General features: G+C 40.3%; 1 protein-coding gene across 2 annotated transcripts in view; it reads left to right on the top strand.

Annotated features, from left to right (window-relative positions):
* Positions 1-19,122, top strand: part of phactr3b (phosphatase and actin regulator 3b) — a 122,744-nt gene that overhangs the window by 44,459 nt on the left and 59,163 nt on the right. The window lies entirely within an intron of this gene.

The following is a 19,122-nucleotide window of genomic DNA, read 5'->3' on the forward strand; positions in this document are numbered from 1 at the left end:
CGTTAATTAGTAACACGTTAGTTTCATGACCACTTTCTTCAGTAACGAGTAATCGAACGTGTTACTATTTCCAAACCAGTAATCACAATAAAAGGAATCTTCTAAGTCGCTGTGCGTTTCTAATGTCGCGACATGCAGGACGAGTCTCTTGTCTGCAAAGCCTCTTTATTATTAAACAGTGGGTGCTCCTTCCTCCAGACACACACTCTTTGCATGCAGTCTCTGCGCGCTCACCTGACACGCCCATCTTCTCCTCTCTCAGCCAATCACAGGCCAACTCGCTCCAACAGTGTGTTCAGGTGACACAAAAGAATAGGAACTAACAAACAGAATCGCTAAACCTTATCATTCCAACAAGAACACAACTGTAGAGATGTTACACTATTTTTGTAATTTTTCTTGAGTAAAAAGAAGCAGGAAGCCCCGCCTTTTTTCAATCAATCAAATACATTATTTGTTTCCAGCATGGGGGGCAACAACAGACTACAACTACATCACCGGGTAAATACAGTAATAGTAAAAATCTGAAAATAAAAGCCTGAGTAAAATATAGATACAACAAAGAATGAAGGTCAAAGGTTACATATGTATCAGCAGGACGACAGGCAGTGATCAGAACGGAGTTTTTGGTACAACCGGTCGTTATTTTTATGTTGAGATGGTGAGGCCCTTTTAAGGAGTAACTAGAAATCAGTAATCAGATTACATTTTCAAGGGAAACTGTAGAAACACTGCTCCTCATCTTCATCCATCCTCATCACCCGCATCACCTCTGTATCTTCTCTCCGCTTGCTTCCCCGCCACTTTAATTAATATTTCAGCATAACTTGCGAATTAAAAATACAACATCCATCCCTTTGCTCCCCATGCGAGCCGTGATTGGCTGGAGTCGTGAGTCTCTCTATGTGGCAACAGCCTTCCTTCCAACCTTTCTCCACCCCCCCCTGCTCCATCCATCCACCTAGCAACTCCTCCTTCCTCACGCCACGGTGCTTCGCTTTACCTCCGAGGGCCAGTCGCTGCAGCATCCCATGTGGTCGCCATGGCAACCACAGCCTGACCCTGGGTGTGCTTTTGCTTTGCATTTACTATGAAGCTTGACCTGGATTCCTCTCTGTCTCTGTCTCTCTTACTACCCCTCCAACAATGGCAGCGAGGCACACGTGACTTGTACGACTGACCTGCTTCTTCTTTGCATCATTGTGCGGTCAAGCAGCGGCGGGTGGCGGGCAAGGCCGATGTGCCACTCGCTGATGAGTTGGGAAGCTCTGACTTGACGTCCGCCTTGTGTTGAGCTGCACATGTTAATACAGACGAACCAGAGAGTCACAGCTTTTCCAGGAAACCGATGATGCTTGAGTCTTGTGGCAGTGAAGTAATCATTTCTTGACACGTCACATCGCTGTATTTTCACTAGTTTTTTACTGTAGATGTTGCAGAATCATTATTTGTTGCTCTGATTAAGGAGATTTGCTGATATAAGACAGTTTAAACATCGTTCTGTTTAGATTTTTTCTTCAAATGTGTTTCCTTTTCAAATTCCGGCCACATCATTACTCACCTGTAGCTTCATGCTAATGTGAGCAAGTCTCATTGGTTAAACCGATGATGTCTGAGCCTTGTGGCAGATGAATATTCATTTCAAGTCACCATACTGGTGTATTTTCACTGGTTTTAACTGTGAATGTCACACAAGGATTATTTGCAGCTCTGATTAAAAAGATTTGTTGGTATAAGACCGTTAAAATAGCTCATTTTGGGTTTTTCCCACCACATCAGTCCTCACAATTGGAACGGCGATCACCAGGCCCTCACCTGGGTCTGCTTGCTGATGTTAGCAAGTCTCAATGAATTTCTTTCAGGATAAATGGAAAATGAAAGCCGAGCCACCTCTCGTGCTGCCCACGGCTCAGCTGCAGGCTCCCCCGAGGTGTCAGCTCCATATCTTAGCCAGACTGTGTAGGAGGGCCTATTTCTGGCCTTTCTCCCATCAGAACCTCGCTCTCTCTGACTTTCTACTCGATGCTCTTCTCATGGAGCTTGGTCAGCCTCTGAGGGTTTCGTTGGCTGTCTCTCTGGTTGTGATCTCTCTACTTCAGCTCAGCTTAAAGAGCTCTTCAAGATGACAGAGGAGCAGATGAGAAGGATCACCATTGATTGGCCCCTTCTGTGGTGACAATTTGAAGCTTCAGTGTTTTTCGATCAACTGCAGGTGAATCTGTAATGCTTCAATTTTGTTGGTGGTACAGACTGAAATAAACAGTTTTTAACACAAATTAAAAATGTACATATATTCCAAGGTAAACAGTCTCATTCTGGCCTAAATTAAATATTTTTATTGTTAGTGTAATTTTAATACGTGTGAAACAATTCCAACAACATTATTTGTGTGACACATTTGAGCTTAAAGACGCTACAAAGTGCTTCAGGTCAAGAAAGGCAAACGCCATAACAAATATATAACAATAACATTACAGAGACAGTACAATAACAAAGACAATTTATAGAAATATACAGAAGTTAAAAAGAAATTGAAGACGTTAAACAATAGCCCAGGTTGGAGCCATGAGGAACTTGGCTCATAGTTTAGTTCAACCTCAATATCTTCAAATAAATAAATAGCTCTCTTTAAAATCAAAACAAAGATTTAAACTAACTCAATACAGTCACGTTATTAGGCGCAGTTTGGGGAATTAATCAAATATGTGTTATAAAGTATATAGTACAGTTAAAATAGAATAAAAACTTTTGGGTTTGAGATGGGCTTGATTTATTTTTAAAGGTACATCCATTTATCATCTTTAATGTTAATCTGTTTTGAAGTCCCAAGGACTTTAAATAGTTGATTTATTTTTCTTTGTTTTTTTTAAATGGTTTTTGCACTATAATATTTGACTAGTAGCATCATTTTAGTTCTTTTAACAGAGCAACAGAAATTGTTCCTGTAAATTAACACTTTATCAAATGAAGTTTATGATATTATGGAGACCAAGACCTGTTCAATTGTAAATAGGCAGATGTTTTCCCAGGTTTTAAAACTACTGTTTCCTTTTTCTTCTCTTCTAGGAAAGTCAAGGTTTTTGTTTTAGATCATTTCGAGATTAACAAGTTTCTCGTTTATGGCAACGTTTTGAAAACATTGTCCGTTTACACAGAAATGGCTGAAACGCTGAAAATTAGGTAGTTAGCATGTTTGGCCACTAGTGGGGGCTGTTGGGTGTTTCTGTAATGAAACCAGTCACACATGCGGAGAGAACAATAGGCTTTCAACAATAACAATGGAAACACACACACATTTGTATGAACAGAGGGCAAAGTTAGATGTCAACTATAAAATAAAAATAGAAGGAAAAGCTGATACGTTTAAATATTTCTGTTATAAATATGGGGAAGCATGTAAACAGACTGTTTTATGCGTGGCTTGATTTCTTGTTTAAATTCTCTGGTAGAAATAACTGAAGATGGGTTACAACACTGCCACCTTCTGGCTGAAGGAAGCAGTACATTTATTTATTTTGATGAAGGTGGTTTAAATGGTAAATAGATTAACTTATATAGCCCAGGCAGAGATGGCAGATATGGGAATCAAACCTGCAGCCTTCCGATTGGGAGATGACTGCTCTACAAACTGAGCTATGCCGCCCCAACATGTAATAAGCCATAATCCATTTTCATTCCCACGTCTGGGCACTACTTTTTAAATGCATTTTTGTGTAGACTATACCCTCATGGACGTATGCCAGTTCAGTTTGTGCAGCAGGCTCTGTCTTCAATCTGTACTGTTGTGTCTGCAAAGAAATACTGTCACGATGAGACAGATTCTGGGGTCCCTGTCTTTTTGCCTGCTGGTTTAGTTCCAATGGGATGGTAGGGGGTGGTTTGAGTGTGGAAACTCCCTTCTGTAGTGGCTGTCTGTTTGGGTTTGACTGTTGTTCAATGACTGAACTTTGTAGCATAATGCCGTTAGTGTGGTGGGTAGTCCCACGACTGGACAATGTCTCCTCGCCAAAGTCTATATTGTCCCCCACCAGAATTGTTGATGTGTTCTTACATAATCCTTTCAGTATTTTATCTCTGCCCTCTACTAACTGAAGTTGTGCATGGCTGGTGTCGAGATTTGGGTGTCTGCTTTCGGCCCTTAGAGGCAAGATACACTACATCTTGACAAATGGATAACACTTTAAGACTCAAGTCATGTGATATATTGACATAACGTGCTGGTTTGGTTTCCTCTGAAGCACCAATAATCCAAGCAATCAGATTATACAGTTCAAGCGGCACAACAGATTTCGCTTCAGTCACAATTAGGTCATCAGATGTGGGTGGCCATGGGCATGTCATGTCAGGGGAGTCCCATAGTCCCTCTTTAACATCAGTGCTGCACAATAAAGTGTCCTTGTGTCCTCTTTAGTTTGCCAAGCCGCTTTTGCACTGTGTTGTTTCAGTGTCACTTTCTGCTTGGCTTCCCTCTGTTGTTGAGTCTGTGGATTCTGTACCTGATGGCTGAGGTAGCCAGAATATGAACTTATCTGCAGCAAGTGTCTTGACAAAAGCCTGCTCACTTATGTTGCGCTTGCTCGGGGAGTGGAACACGAGCTGAGGGAAATCAAGGGTCAGCCTCCTCTTCCAATTCATCCATCCTGCAACATATCAACGATATTAGATTAGAGTATGCATACATATATATTCACCAATACAAAGCAATTTACCATTACAAACTATTTGGGGGAAATACTAACCACCTAAACATCCATATTTAAGCAGTTATTATTGTCATAACAAAGAGGCAAAAACATTATGAGCCAGTAGAATGATTCAAAATGATCGAGAATGATTTATCCATTCATTTAGAATTGCTGCAATGTTTTCTCTCCAAAGCTGACAAAGACAATGTTGGTATTTCAGTTCCATTATCTGTAGTTTGAAACATCAACGTCCTCATGCTCTTTCACTATAATGATGAACTTTCTTCTTAGCTGATTCATCCTCAGCACCTCTTGGTTTACAACAATTCTTTGCCTGATGATCTGCTCACAGGAGATCTTACATCGAAGGCCGGCTCATTTCTGAAACATCAACACACAAACACAGACTTAAATAATGCAGAAAGTTGTGCAATACACATCATATGTATATACAATACATCAAGATATGTGCAGTCTGAGCAAATGATTTCAATGACCAGATAATATCATGTCTTGCGTTTTTTCTTCTGTGGTCCCAGTAACTGTTGCAGTGGACTTGGCTAAGAACCTGGTGTACTGACGGTAACAGGACTTGTGGTATCGGACTTCCATGGCCACGCAGTCTTTATCTTTAATGTGTAAAAGAACCGCAGTGTCTTCCTTCATCTCTGCAGCTTTCAGCAACAAACCTTTAATGAAGGAAGATAATTTCATGCTGCAAAATTACAATCCTAGGAAAACACCATATACAAGTACCCTATATTAAAACAAGAACATCCTAGCCTACAGAATTAAATTCAGAATCATCACAACTCTAAAAATAGAATAGTCCTATGTAATTACTTATATAGAGTGTTAGTGTGTGAGTGTAATTAAATTTTATTTGTAAAGCGCTAAATCACATCAACAAACATCTCAAAGCGCTCTTACAATGATAGACAACAACAGAACCCAACTAAACCCTTCCAAAGCAAGCAGATGTAACAAGCAACAATGGCCAGGAAAAACTCCCTTGCAGGAAGAAAAGTTCATAAGAACTCCTTCTTCAGGAAGAAACCGTGGGGCGGACCCTAGACTCTGGAAGGGCGGCCATCCGCCTTGACCGGTTGGGGGGAGAAGTACATGGGATAGGACAGGGAGAGAGAGGAATAGAACATGGAGAGAGAGAGAGAGTGGCAGACAGGCGAGATAAGTACAAATACTAAGAAAAGTCTATGATGAGCGTTGGTCTGATGATGAACCAATCTCAGTCTGGAGTTTAAGGGCCGTGCCGTTGCGGTGGGGTCACGGTGCTGTGGTGGGGTTGGGTAGTGGTAACTCCACTCTGAGTCTTGGGTCTGATCCCCTGGATCCTGCTCCCCTCCTGCCAGGGAGAAAAACAGACGGCGGGAGTATCTGGTGGCTACAGTAATGTTGTTACACAGAGAGAAAGAAAGAAAGACAAGAAACAGAAGCTCCAAATGTAGAGTTACTCCCTTTAACGGGAGAGAGAAAATCCCCTCAGCAGTCTAGGCCTATAGCAGCTCAACTTAGTGGTCCTATTTTATTCCTAATGATAAGCTTTATCAAAGAGGAAGGTTTTTAGTCTACTCTTAAATAAACTAATGGTGTCGGCCCTTCGGACCGAGGCTGCTAGTTGATTCCAGAGTAAAGGAGCCATATGGCTGAAACTCCTGCCTCCTGTTTTACTTTTATGGACTTTAGGGATTACCAACAGTCCTGCATCCTCAGAGCGAAGGGCTCGTGGAAGGTGATACACTTCTAGAAGTTTCTCGATATAGGACGGAGCCTGGTGATGAAGAGTTTTATATGTGATCAGAAGGATCTTGAATTCTATTCTAGATTTAATTGGAAGCCAGTGTAAGGATGCTAAGACTGGGGAGATGTGCTCTCTTCTTCCAGTTCTGGTTAGTAAACGTGCAGCAGCGTTCTGCACTAGCTGTAAGATCCTAACAGAGGAGTTTAGAAATCCTGACATTAGAGAGTTACAATAATCTAATCTTGAAGTCACAAAGGCATGCATAATTTTTTCTGCATCTTTGAAGGACAAGAAGTTTCTAATTTTTGCAATATTCCTTAGATGGAAGAAGGCTGTCCTGGAGACATGTTTAACATGGAAAATAAAGGACAGATCCTGATCAAAAATAACACCCAGGTTCCTAATATCACTGTTAGAAGTTAAGGTAATATTATCTAAGGGAATCAAACTATCTGAAAAGTTATCCCTGAGCTTTTTAGGACCTACGATTATAACCTCAGTCTTGGATGTGTTGAGCATTAAGAAGTTGATAGACATCCAGGACTTAACGTCCCTGAGGCAGGACTCTAATTTAACAAGTTGGTTGGCCTGATTGGCTTTAATTGATAAATATAGCTGAGTATCATCTGCATAACAATGAAAGTTAATGTTGTGTTTCCTAATATTTCCGAGTGGTAACATATAGAGATTAAACAATATCGGTCCAAGGACGGAGCCTTGTGGTACTCCACACAGGACCCGTTCATGTATTGAAGATTTGTTATTTACATGAACAAATTGAAACCTGTCAGATAAATATGATTTAAACCAGTTTAAGGCTAAGTTTTTAATGCCGACGGCATCTTCTAATCTCCTTTTTTTTTTTTTTTTTTTTTTTATGTATATTTTATTTTTTTTTTTAAATATGTTTATTGATTTTTAATAATACAATACAATCAACAATCTGGTTACATCAACCTGTACCAGAGGACATGAGCAAAACAACACGAGACGCACATTCATACATCCATCCACACACACACACTTAGTGAAGTTTGCACACGAAAATATATAAACAATTTTAAATAGACCGTTGTACAGTACAACATAATGGTTTGGATACAGAAATATTAATGAGGAAGAACAAGAAACATTAACAAAAACATAACAAACAAATAAAAAAAAAAAAAATAACTAATTTGTTATGATGGTCATGTAAGGTTCCCATAACCTCTCAAAGTCTCTTTGTTTTCCTTTTGCAATATAAGTTAGTCTTTCTAGTCCAATGCATTCTGACAGTTCTTTGATCCATTGTTGTGTTGAAGGAGCCTCCATCCTCTTCCAGTTTAACGCTATAGCTCTCCTGGCGTGTAGCAGCCCAAAATCCAGTAGTTTCTTTTGCTTCCTTGTTCTTGAAAAGTTTTCTGGGTATATGCCCAATATACAAAGTTTGGCAGAAAGGGGAATCTTCACTTCAAAAATTTCTGATAAGCATTTAAGCACATCCTTCCAAAATTGTAATATATCTTTACACTCCCACATACAATGTATTAGTGTCCCTTTGTGATCACGACATTTGGTGCATGTGTCTGGATTATTGCTGGATATGTGATGAAGTATTTCAGGTGTTATATATGTCCTTGTCAGCCACTTGTATTGAAGTAACTTTAGTCGTGTATTAATTGTTTCTTTTTGAGCTTGCAAACAAGCTTCATTCCAATCTGCTTCATCTATATGTTCATGTATGTCATTTCTCCAAGCATTTAGTTTATCAATCGCAGAATCCGGTGAATTCGACCTGAATAGATTATAATATTTTGACATCAAACCTTTTTGTTCCCGTTTTTTGAGAGAGATTTCTTGTACTAGTGATAAACTAGGAATGTGTATCATGTCTTCAGACTTTGATGAAAGAAAACTTTTTAGTTGTAGGTATTTGAAGAAATGCTTTGTAGGGATTTGGAATTTATGGCACAGTTCACTAAATGTAAGTAATATCCCATCTTCATATAAATCTTTGACTGTTTGGACCCCCCTCTCTTTCCATAGTTTAAATCCTCCATCCTGTTTTCCAGGTGTGAAGTGTTCATTATTACACAGGGGAGTGAATTGGGATAAAGATAAAGGATTACCAATTTGTTTATGTGCACTGTGCCACACGATGATAGTGTTTTCTAGAAAGGGGTTCTTAGTCTGTTTTTTAAGAGTTTTTAAATTGGCTGAGTAGATATAACTATTAAGGGGCAAATTTGGACTAGATTGTTGTTCAATAGTCACCCAAGTAGGGGGTGGGTTTGTGCAAAAATAGTGTGAAGCTGATGTTAATTGGGCAGCCATGTAATACCATCTAAGGTTTGGGAGTTGGAGGCCCCCTCTTTCATAGGGCAAGTATAGTAATTTAAAACGAAGCCTTGCTTTCCTATTGTTCCATACAAAATGACTGAATGTTTTATTGAGTTTATTAAAGAAGGATTGTGTTAATGGCATGGGAAGTGTCTGGAAGTAGTTCAAGAATTTGGGTAAGATTGACATCTTCAGGATATTTATTCGTCCTATCATGGAGATGGGTAAGTTTGTCCAACGATTTAAAGTTTCTGTAACTTGAGCCACAAGGGGGTCGTAATTAGTAGCAACTATTATGTTCAAATCTGGAGTGATTTTGATGCCCAAGTAGTTAAATCCGTCTGTGGCAATTGTAAAGTTTGTTTGTATGGTTGGATTTTTTCTGTCCTCTTCATTAAGAAACATAAGTATTGATTTACTGTTGTTAATTTTATATCCAGAGAACATTCCAAATTTTTCAATAAGGTTGACCAGGTTGGGAATGGTATTTTTTAAATCTGTCAGAAAAAATATTATATCATCAGCAAATAACGATATAAGATGCTTTATCCCCCCAATGCATACCCCTGACAGTCCTGCCTGAGTTCTCACTGCAATGGCTAAAGGTTCCAAAGCAAGAGTGAATAGAATTGGAGACAGCGGGCATCCTTGTCGTGTGGAACGTTGTAAATTGAAAGGTTCTGAAATGTTGTTGTTAGTTAAAACTTGGGCAGTAGGGTTTGTATATAGCAATTCTATCCATTTGATAAATTCCTCTCCCAGTCCGTATCTTGGAAGCAGTTTCAGAAGATAGGCTCACTCAATTCTATCAAATGCTTGGCATGCGTCTACAGCTAGCATTGCTGTATCCTTTGCATTTTTTTTTTCATACAGTATATTTAAAACACGTCTAATATTGTGATAACCTTGTCTTTTTTGAACGAAACCTTGTTGATCATCTATTATTAGTTTTGGTACGAGTCTTTCTGAGCGTTTTGCCAGGATTTTACTTAATATTTTTATATCACATCCCATAAGACTGATCCCCCGATATGATGAGCACTCGGTTTGAGGTTTATTAGGTTTTAATATTAGAGTGATTGTAGCTAATCTTAAGGATTCTGGGAGATTTCTGGTTTCATATGATTCTTTAAACATGTTAAGCAGTGGTTGGGCTAACTTGTTTTTAAACACCTTGTAAAATTCAATAGGTAGCCCATCAGGGCCTGGGGCTTTGCCGCTATTTATATTTCCTATAGCTTCCAATATATCCTTTGTTGTTAGTGGGTTATCCAGAGCTTCTTTATCCTCATCAGATAATGTTTGGAACGGTAATTTATCCAGAAATGCATTTTGAACTGCTTCATCCACATAACACTCTGATTCATATAGTTTTTTATAGAATTCTCTAAAACTTATATTTATCTCTAATGGGTCTGAAGTCAGTTTATCAACATCTGATTTTATGCTGGGGATTGTTCTATCTGCCTGCATTTTTTTAATTCTCCAGGCTACTAATTTTCCTGCCTTCTCTCCTTGATCATAAAATGTTTGTTTTGTCCACAACAAACTTTTTGCCACTTTGTCAGTCATTAATTTATCATATTTAGCTCTCAAAATAGTTAGATTTTTAATTTTTCCTAAGTTGTTATTACTATAAATTTCATTTTCCAGTGTCTTAATTTGTTGTTCCATTAATATAATTTCTTGGTTATACTTTTTATTTTTAGCACTCGTGTAACTGATAATTTCTCCTCTTATATAAGCTTTAAAAGCTTCCCATCTGACACTGGCTGACGTTTCATCTTTATTAAATTCAAAATAATTGTCTATGCATTTTTCAATAACTTTAATGAAGACATTATCTTTTAATAAAAAGGCCTGTAATCTCCATCGTTTTTGGCCCTGTTCAACTTTATCCAAATTAACTTTAATTGAGACTGGAGCATGGTCGCTCATAACAATGCTACTGTACAAACATTCTTCCACCTTTAATTCGATGGATGTTAGAAAATAGTCTATTCGTGAGTGGCTTTTGTGACTACTTGAAAAACATGAATACTGTTTGTTAGTTGGATTTTGAACCCTCCATATGTCTTGTAACCTAAGGTCTTTTATATAGTTATGTATTATTTTCCTGGTTTTTGTATGTGTATTGTCAATTTGAGAGGACCTATCGAGGGTTGGATCAAGGGTGCAATTAAAGTCACCTCCCATGATATATATGCCATCTAGGGCAGATAGTGTCAAAAAGAGTTTGTCAAAGAAGGATGGGGAATCATCATTGGGGCCATATACATTAACCAAATTAAATTTCTGTGACATTATAATACCTTGTACAATAATGTATCTCCCACCTGGGTCTAAAATAAGTTTAGTTTTTTGAAATGGTACGGATTTGTGGATCAAAGTTACAACCCCTCTGGCATGACCAGTGAAAGGGGCATGAAATATCTGACCTGGCCATCTTTTCACTAGGATTTGAATATCCGGTGTTGTCATGTGGGATTCTTGTATAAAAACAATCTTTGAATTTAGGAGTTTTATTCTGCTCAATACTTTTTTAACTTTTACCAATTTTCTCATTCCCCTGACATTCCAACTAGTAATAGTAATGTTAAAATTACTTCCCTGCTGTGTCCTTTCCATATATTTTTATAATGAACTTAAGGAGCATTAGAGCCAGTAAGGTAGATAATAAAATTGTTAAATAGTAATAGATAAAGTGCAAACTTACACAGGCACACACACACATTCATACCTACACATATAAACAATACCGAACTTTTGAACCTTCCCTTGAACCCGTGCACTTCATCCTGTGAAATGCACACCCACCCTCCCAGAACGTAGTGGTTATTAGGGATGCTGATCCACAAATCTGAGGAGCAGCTGGTCAACATGACCCCAACTCTTCTAAAACCCCTAACCATACACCATGCTACTTCACAGTTGTATTTACTTACCCTTATGAAATAGAACTAGAACACATTTACACAAATATGAATTTAAATTGAACTGCCAACATTAACATTTAGAACAAATGATTATCAAGTGTCTTTTACCACCAGCCTCATATTACAGCACGTGATGGAGCTTGTTCATGAGGAGCGAGTGTCCCCCGCTGTAGATGGGAGCTGTTTGTAGAAGTCCTCAGCTTCTTGTGGTGTGGAAAACAGGTGCATCTTGCCTCCATGTAGGATCCTGAGTTTACATGGATTGTACTGAAATCCACGGAAAGCATTGATGTCGATGAAGCCTTTTATGACGGGGTGAAATCCTCTCCTCACGCGAACTGTTTCAGCTGAAAGGTCCTGTGCGAAAGTGATTTTTTGCCCATCGTGGAGGATTTGCTGTTTTTTAGCTTCACGGAAAACGAATTCCTTTTCTTGGAAACTCAGGAACCGGACCAGAACCGCTCTATTTTGTCCGGGCCTTCCATTCAGTGTACGATGGGCACGCTCGAGAGTGAACACTTTTTAAGGTGGGAGACCGAGCCATGATGGTAGCATCTCAGTTATGTATTCAATGAGCGGCCGTCTCCCCTCTACCCCTTCACGTATACCAAAGATGCGCAGATTCTTCCTCCTGCCCCGGTTTTCAAGATCTTCTGTTTTCCCCTCCAGGAAAGCAATTCTTTTTAAGGCGGATTGTAGGGCTGTATCGGCAGTCTGCTGTGACTCCTCAGTCATAACAATGCGGGTCTCCGCTAGCTCAATCCGGCTAGTATTAGCCGTAACTTCCTGGTTAGTGGCAGTTAGCTTACCCTCTAAAGTTGTGAGAGTGGTTGACATGCTCGTTAGTCTCTGGTCGATACCATCGAGTCTTCCTCCAAAGTCCGACCGCATTGCCCGGAGCTCTGATAGCACTTCTCCAATGCCCTCCGTGTTAGCAATGTCCATGCTGTTAGCAATCTGAGTGCTAGCTATGCTAACACTCGTGTCATCCAGGAGGCTTACCGGGGTTGTTTTCGTGGTCGTCTTGCGTCTGCGGGTGAAGATTTCGCACTGTTTCGCAGTTGGTGTCTTTGACATGGCCTTTTTTAACTCGACTGTTGGCAGTTGGATAGGGTATTTCTAAGAAAAGTGTAGCATGGTGTCGGAGCTTCTCGGCTAGACCTCCATCTTGGTCACGCTTCTCCCCGGAAACCTTCTAATCTCCTTTAAAGTATATTATGATCGACAGTATCAAATGGTCCACTAAGGTCCAGAAGAACTAAAACAGATAGAAGACCTCTTCCTCAGGAAAGGAAGGTTGGAGATCGGCCTGTAGTTTGAGAGAAGGCTTGTGTCTAAGTTTGGCTTCTTAATGAGAGGTTTAATAACTGCTAGTTTAAAGGATTGTGGCACATAGCCTATTGTTAGAGACTGGTTAATAATTGTGAGTATAGAATTATTGATTAGTGGCAGTGCCTCTTTCAGAATTCTAGTAGGAATTGGGTCCAACAGGCTAGTAGTTTGTTTAGCAGAAGAAATAAGGGAATTTAGTTCGACTAGTTGTATTTGCTGAAAGCATTCCAGATGACTGTTAGGTTTAACCAGTTCCTCTGTTATGGGGCTAATGGACGGTAGGGTTTGATGGATGTTATCCCTAAGCGTTGTAATTTTATTTTGAAAGAACTTCATGAAGTCCTCACTACATATATTGATAGGAATGGTGGGCTCAACACTATTTTGGTTCTTGGTCAGTTTGGCTACAGTACTGAAAAGAAACCGAGGGTTGTTTTTGTTTTCCTCTATTAAGGATAAGTAGTTATTAGTTCTACTTCTACTCAGAGCTTTCTTATGAGTTTTGAAGCTATCCTTCCAGGCTATATAATCTATGTCTGTTTTTGTTGAACGCCAAGTTCTTTCTAATCTACGGGAGCGTTGTTTAAGCTCGCGGGTTGATGAGTTAAACCATGGGGATAACTTTTCGTGTTTTTTAATTTTCATTTTTTGAGGAGTTATGCCGTCTAGCGTTGTTTTTAGCATATCTGTCAGACTGTTTGTTAGGTATTCAATGTCTGAGCTAGCAACAGTATACGGGTCAGGAAGATTCACTACTGATTCTATAGCAGTGGGAATTCTTTCCTTGAATTTAGTTACTATGTTATCAGAGAGAGACCTGGTTAACACGGCTTTCGCCGGAGGGTTATAACTATTTAGAACAAAGTCAAAGGTTATTAAGAAGTGATCTGACAGGAAATCATTGTGAGGAGAGATGGTCAGATGCTCTATATTCAAACCATAAGTTAGAATAAGGTCTAGGGTGTGGAGATGTTTATGGGTAGGCCCGTCTACTACCTGAGAGAAACCTAGAGAGTCAAGTGTAGATCTAAAGCTGGCACTGAAACTATCATTTTCTACGTCAACATGAACATTGAAGTCTCCTACCATGATAACCTTATCTTTATTCAGGGCTAGATCTGACAAAAATTCAGAGAATTCAGTTAAAAAAGTTGAATAAGGTCCAGGAGGACGATAAATGATTACAAATTCTACAGAATTTACTATTTTATTTGACGGGTGTCGCATGGTCATGCTCAGACTCTCAAAAGAACTAAAGTTGGATTTTGGGTTAATATTAATTAGTAACAGAGTTATAGATGGCTGCCACGCCGCCTCCTCCACCACTTTCACGAGCTATTTGAGTGTTAATATGACTTGGAGGGGAGGCTTCATTTAGACTAACATACTCATCATTACGTAGCCAGGTTTCTGTTAATCCAAAGAGATCAATGTTGTGTTCGGTTATCAGATCATTGACTAGAAGAGCTTTGGATGATAAAGATCTAATGTTTAGGAAACCACATTTAATTTTTTTGTCTTGATTTTGTCTAGTTTCACACTTGATACGGATAAAGTTTTTGTAGTCATTAGAAGTTGTTTTCCTAGGTTTAGATAGTTTTATACTTGTGGTGGTCCGAGGGATAGACACAGTCTTTATGGGATGTTTAATTAAGTTAGCTATGGTTGGTGACTGCCGAGAGGGAAACTCAGAGAGGCGTGTAGGACTGCGACTCTGTTGCCTGGTCCCCACTCTGGTACGTCAGGATGGAGGAGCTAAGCTTTTAACTATGTTTCTAGATAAGAGGTATGCTCCATCCAATGTGGGATGGATGCCGTCCCTCCTAATGAGACCAGGCTTGCCCCAGAAGGACTTCCAATTATTGATGAAGCCTACCGAGTTACTGGGACACCACCCTGACAGCCAGCGGTTAAAAGATGACGTGCGGCTAAACATCTCGTCACTGATGAGGTTTGGGAGGGGGCCAGAGAAAACTACTTCGTCTGAAATGGTCTGCGCGTATGTGCACACTGACTCTACATTAGCTTTGAGGACCTCAGACTTCTTCAGGCGAACGTTGTTTCCACCGCAGTGGATTACAATCCGTTTAAATCTCCGTTTATTCTTGGTCGCCTGCTCTGGCCCCAGGAAAGCAGCTAACTGTGGCCGCTGGTTGTCCTAGGTTAATGTGTCTCACTATAGAGGAGCCAATAACCAGTGTGTCCTTCTCAACCAGCGTGCTGCTGAGTGGGGCAAACATATTGGAGACACTGACGGAGGCCTGCGGGGTATAGCGGGGGTGTCTGGTTGACTTCTTGCTGCTACGCTTACCCCTGGCAGTCACCCAACCACCCTGTTCCCCCGGCTGCTCGGGGGCCACTGAGGGGGGGCTCGAGTTAGCAGCTACCTGTGCTGCTAAGCTAGAACGCTCGGCTCCAGCTAAACCTGGCGGCTGCCTACTAGCTACAGGGCTAGCCCTAAGCTCGACAGAGAGGAGACGTTCCTCAAGCTGACTCAGCCTCGCCTCAAGTGCTACAATACAGCTACACTTTTCACAGGTCCCTGTGTCAGTAACTGAGGTCGAGGTGTAGCTAAACATCTGACATTTGGAGCAGGAAAAATAGGAGAGGAGGGGGAAGCCATGGCTAAACAGGTGCTAATAGGAGCTAAAAAGTAAAACGAGCTAACAGAGAGAAACTGGAAGGCAATCACCTTTTCGGTTTAGGGATCCGGTTCTTTCCGTCCAGTAGTTGGTTTTAACCGCTCACCTGCTCTGAGCACCGTCGCTCGCCTGCTCTGAGCACCGCCGCTCACCTGCTCTGAGCACCGCCGCTCACCTGTGTGTAAGAGAGTGAGACTGTTTTTTACAGACCTGCTCATGGTGGCTATAGGTCTGTGCCAGGGTAAGATGATCCTTTGTGTGTTTACCAGACATGGTGATGTATTTAGCCACTTTTGTGCAGATGATGCACAAGGCAGGCAGAACAGGACCAGAGGAAACAATAGGCAGACCCCTCCTGGACCGGAATTTCTTTCTCGGAGTTTCACTTGATGATCCTGCGGTGCTCCCAGAATCACTTGGTAGCACAGACTCGCCTCCCTCTGTTTGTGTTTCATCACCATCCAGATGCTCTCTTTTATGTATCTCCGTGGAATCCAGGCGATTTTCACCAATGAATCGTCTGTAGCAAGTTGCATGAAACCCAACATCTCCTGGAACATTGTCAAAGTCCATATTGATGCAGTGTTTCTAAGTTTCAGCTATTGTCCGGCTCTCCCCACTCAAAGGAAGCCATCCTTCGATCCAGTTTCTAAACGTTTCCCATCGTTTTTTCCGAAATGTCTTGTATTCTTTTTTCTTTTACAGATATAAGGTGCATATAGCATATTTTCGATGGTTTTTTTAAAAGTTTCTGTTGTGTTGTCCTCCTCTGAACTGCTAGAAGATTGTATCCCGGTCGCCGCCATCTTGAATGTTTGTGCCCTGCTATTGGACCAGCAGGCATGACAACAATATCATTACGCTAGTAAAGAAAGTAGTACCAACTTTAAACACGGACTAAAAAAATACTGCGGGATTACAAATGGAGAACTTTTGGCATCTAGCTCAAGACTAGTATATCTTTGTAACGGAGTAAAGGGATTGTAGTGCTCCGATGTCGGAACGGCATGAAACGATATGTTTCATATATCTTATAGGTCGTAAGGTGAAGGCCTAAGATTGGATATGTGTGGAGATATTCCGTACTTTTTTTCAATATACAGTGACGTTTGAATGATTTTCCCAGAATTGATAATACAAAGGCCTGCTTGAACTTTAACTTGTTTATCAAATCAAATGTTTTCCAGTGGGGAAAATGCTAGTTTTCTTTTAGGTTTTTGAAATGGGAATATTTGTTGTAAAACCAATATGAATCTCTGACTTGTATATATTTAGGTACATTTTTGACCCTGTTCTATTGTAATTAAACACACTTACATTTATATTCAATCTACAACTGGTGGAAATCAAACATTTTAATATTTTTTCATGGAATCATCCAAAGACAATGATGCAGGTTGAAATGTCAAATGATTTTCAGTATGAAAGAAGCAGAAAACATTAACATTTTAGAAGATGTATTTTCCTTAATTCATTATTAAATAATAGATATGATCAATCCATTATTAAAACCTGCTGCAATCAACTCTCTCTTCACCCTGGGACACTTAAATTGGCACATATTCAGGCACATACTGAGCAAGGAGTGGTTCAGATGATGTCATTTCCTTCCGTCTAAAAGACGTCTTCAGGGTGACCAGAATGAAAGTTTTTTGTACGTCTTTCTCGGTCGTTGCATGGGCATCCTGACTGGACGTCATATAAACGTCCAAATGAGACCTCTGGATGACGTGACGTAATGAAAAAAAAAAAAAACACCACCTGGGATTGAACTCAAGCCTTTTCCATGATGGGCATGTTTCCAAACCATTAGACCAACTGTTTGTTTGTGACTAGATCAGCCCTGACAATGAATTTGTAAGCATGTCACTGACAGGCTTTAAAAAGTTTTATGAATCAATGGTTTCTAGGGCACATGTTTAGTCACAATACGTTTTCGAGTCCGTCATATATTTATGTGACATGCTTCTACTGGTTAGGGATTGGACCTGCCACGAAAGAGGTTTGGGTTCCATTCCTGGTGGTGTCACTTTTTTTTTTTTTTTCATTGCGTCACGTCATCCAGAGGTCTTATTTGGACGTTTATGACGTCTAAACAGGACGTCCATGCAACGTCCAAGAAAGACATACAAAAAAACTGAAGACATCTTTTAGACGGAAGGAAATTACGTCTTAAAGCTGTCATCTGGACCACTGTTGCTCAGTGGGTCACTACATTATCATTTCAAAATGATTCAATGCACTGTAATGGTAGAAAAATTAGGGATGAGGCCGATCTGATCGAGTATCGGTATCGGGTTCCAATACTAATCGGAAATCTCCGCAGGTTGGATCAGAAATTTCTGATCCAACCTGCGGAGATTTCCGATCCATGAACCGTGTCTGTGCTTCACTGTTGCTGAAATGACTCCAAGTGTTTCCCTGCTGCTGCTCTGCTCACTGGCTGCAAACTGTGGACTGGATTTCCTGAAGGGAGGGGGGTCTCAATGAAACGAGTAATGAGTCAGGAAATCCATTCCACAGTTTGCAGCCAGCGAGCAGGCTAAGGAAGTAGCACTATGCTATCCAACTTTTCATGACATGTTGCTGTTTGGATGTATTTTACACTCAAAACACCACAGAGCAACAAATAAATGTGGATGTACAGCGAGGCGGTCGCTCTGCCGCCAGACTTCACCTTTTTTTAAACGCCAGCTCGCCGAGGAGAACAGCACTGACCGCGGCATCAAAACAATGAAAAGCAGCTCCTCCAGGCTGGAGCAGGCGATTCACAGCTCCGTGAAGTTGCTCCCTTGTCAACGCTAAACTCTGTGAAAATAGTCCCAATCATTCGTGTTGTGTTAGAGCTGGAAACACGGCTGTTTGTGCTGCGTTGCTAAATAAATTCCTAGGGAATTAATGAAGTGATTCTGAGGTTTTAAAGATAGAACTAGTATTATGAGATGATGACGTCACACAGACCCCCACATTGTCCAAATGGAACAAAAATAGTTTGTACTGCTACCTTTTCTGACCTTATACTAGCCTCAAGTTGCCTTTTGAGAGAATACGTGTATACATTTGTACATTTCATACTTGCCTGTAGAGAGGAGTTTATTACAGCCTCATATAAAATCAACAATAATGATAATATTAAAGCAAACCGAGCTCTGGTATCGGAATAGTATCGGTATCGGCAGATATCCAAATTCAGGTGATAAAGTGAAGTGAAAAAAACTGTGGATCATTGCATCCCTAAGAAAAATGATGTGAAAACCTTCAGCATAAGCCACCCCCTTTTTTAAAACAGGCCTCCCACGACTCTGGAATAGATCCATGCCTGTGCCTAAAAATAAATACAAACACAGGACCAGAAATAAAAGAAAACACAAAATAAAGAACAAGGACATAGAAAGCTGTGGATCTGCAGGAGAGGTGTGTCCAGCGAGCAGGTCCCTCCTCAGAGG

The sequence above is a fragment of the Lipophrys pholis genome (assembly GCF_963383615.2).
Source record: "Lipophrys pholis genome assembly, chromosome: 4".
In the NCBI taxonomy this organism is placed as follows: domain Eukaryota; kingdom Metazoa; phylum Chordata; class Actinopteri; order Blenniiformes; family Blenniidae; genus Lipophrys; species Lipophrys pholis.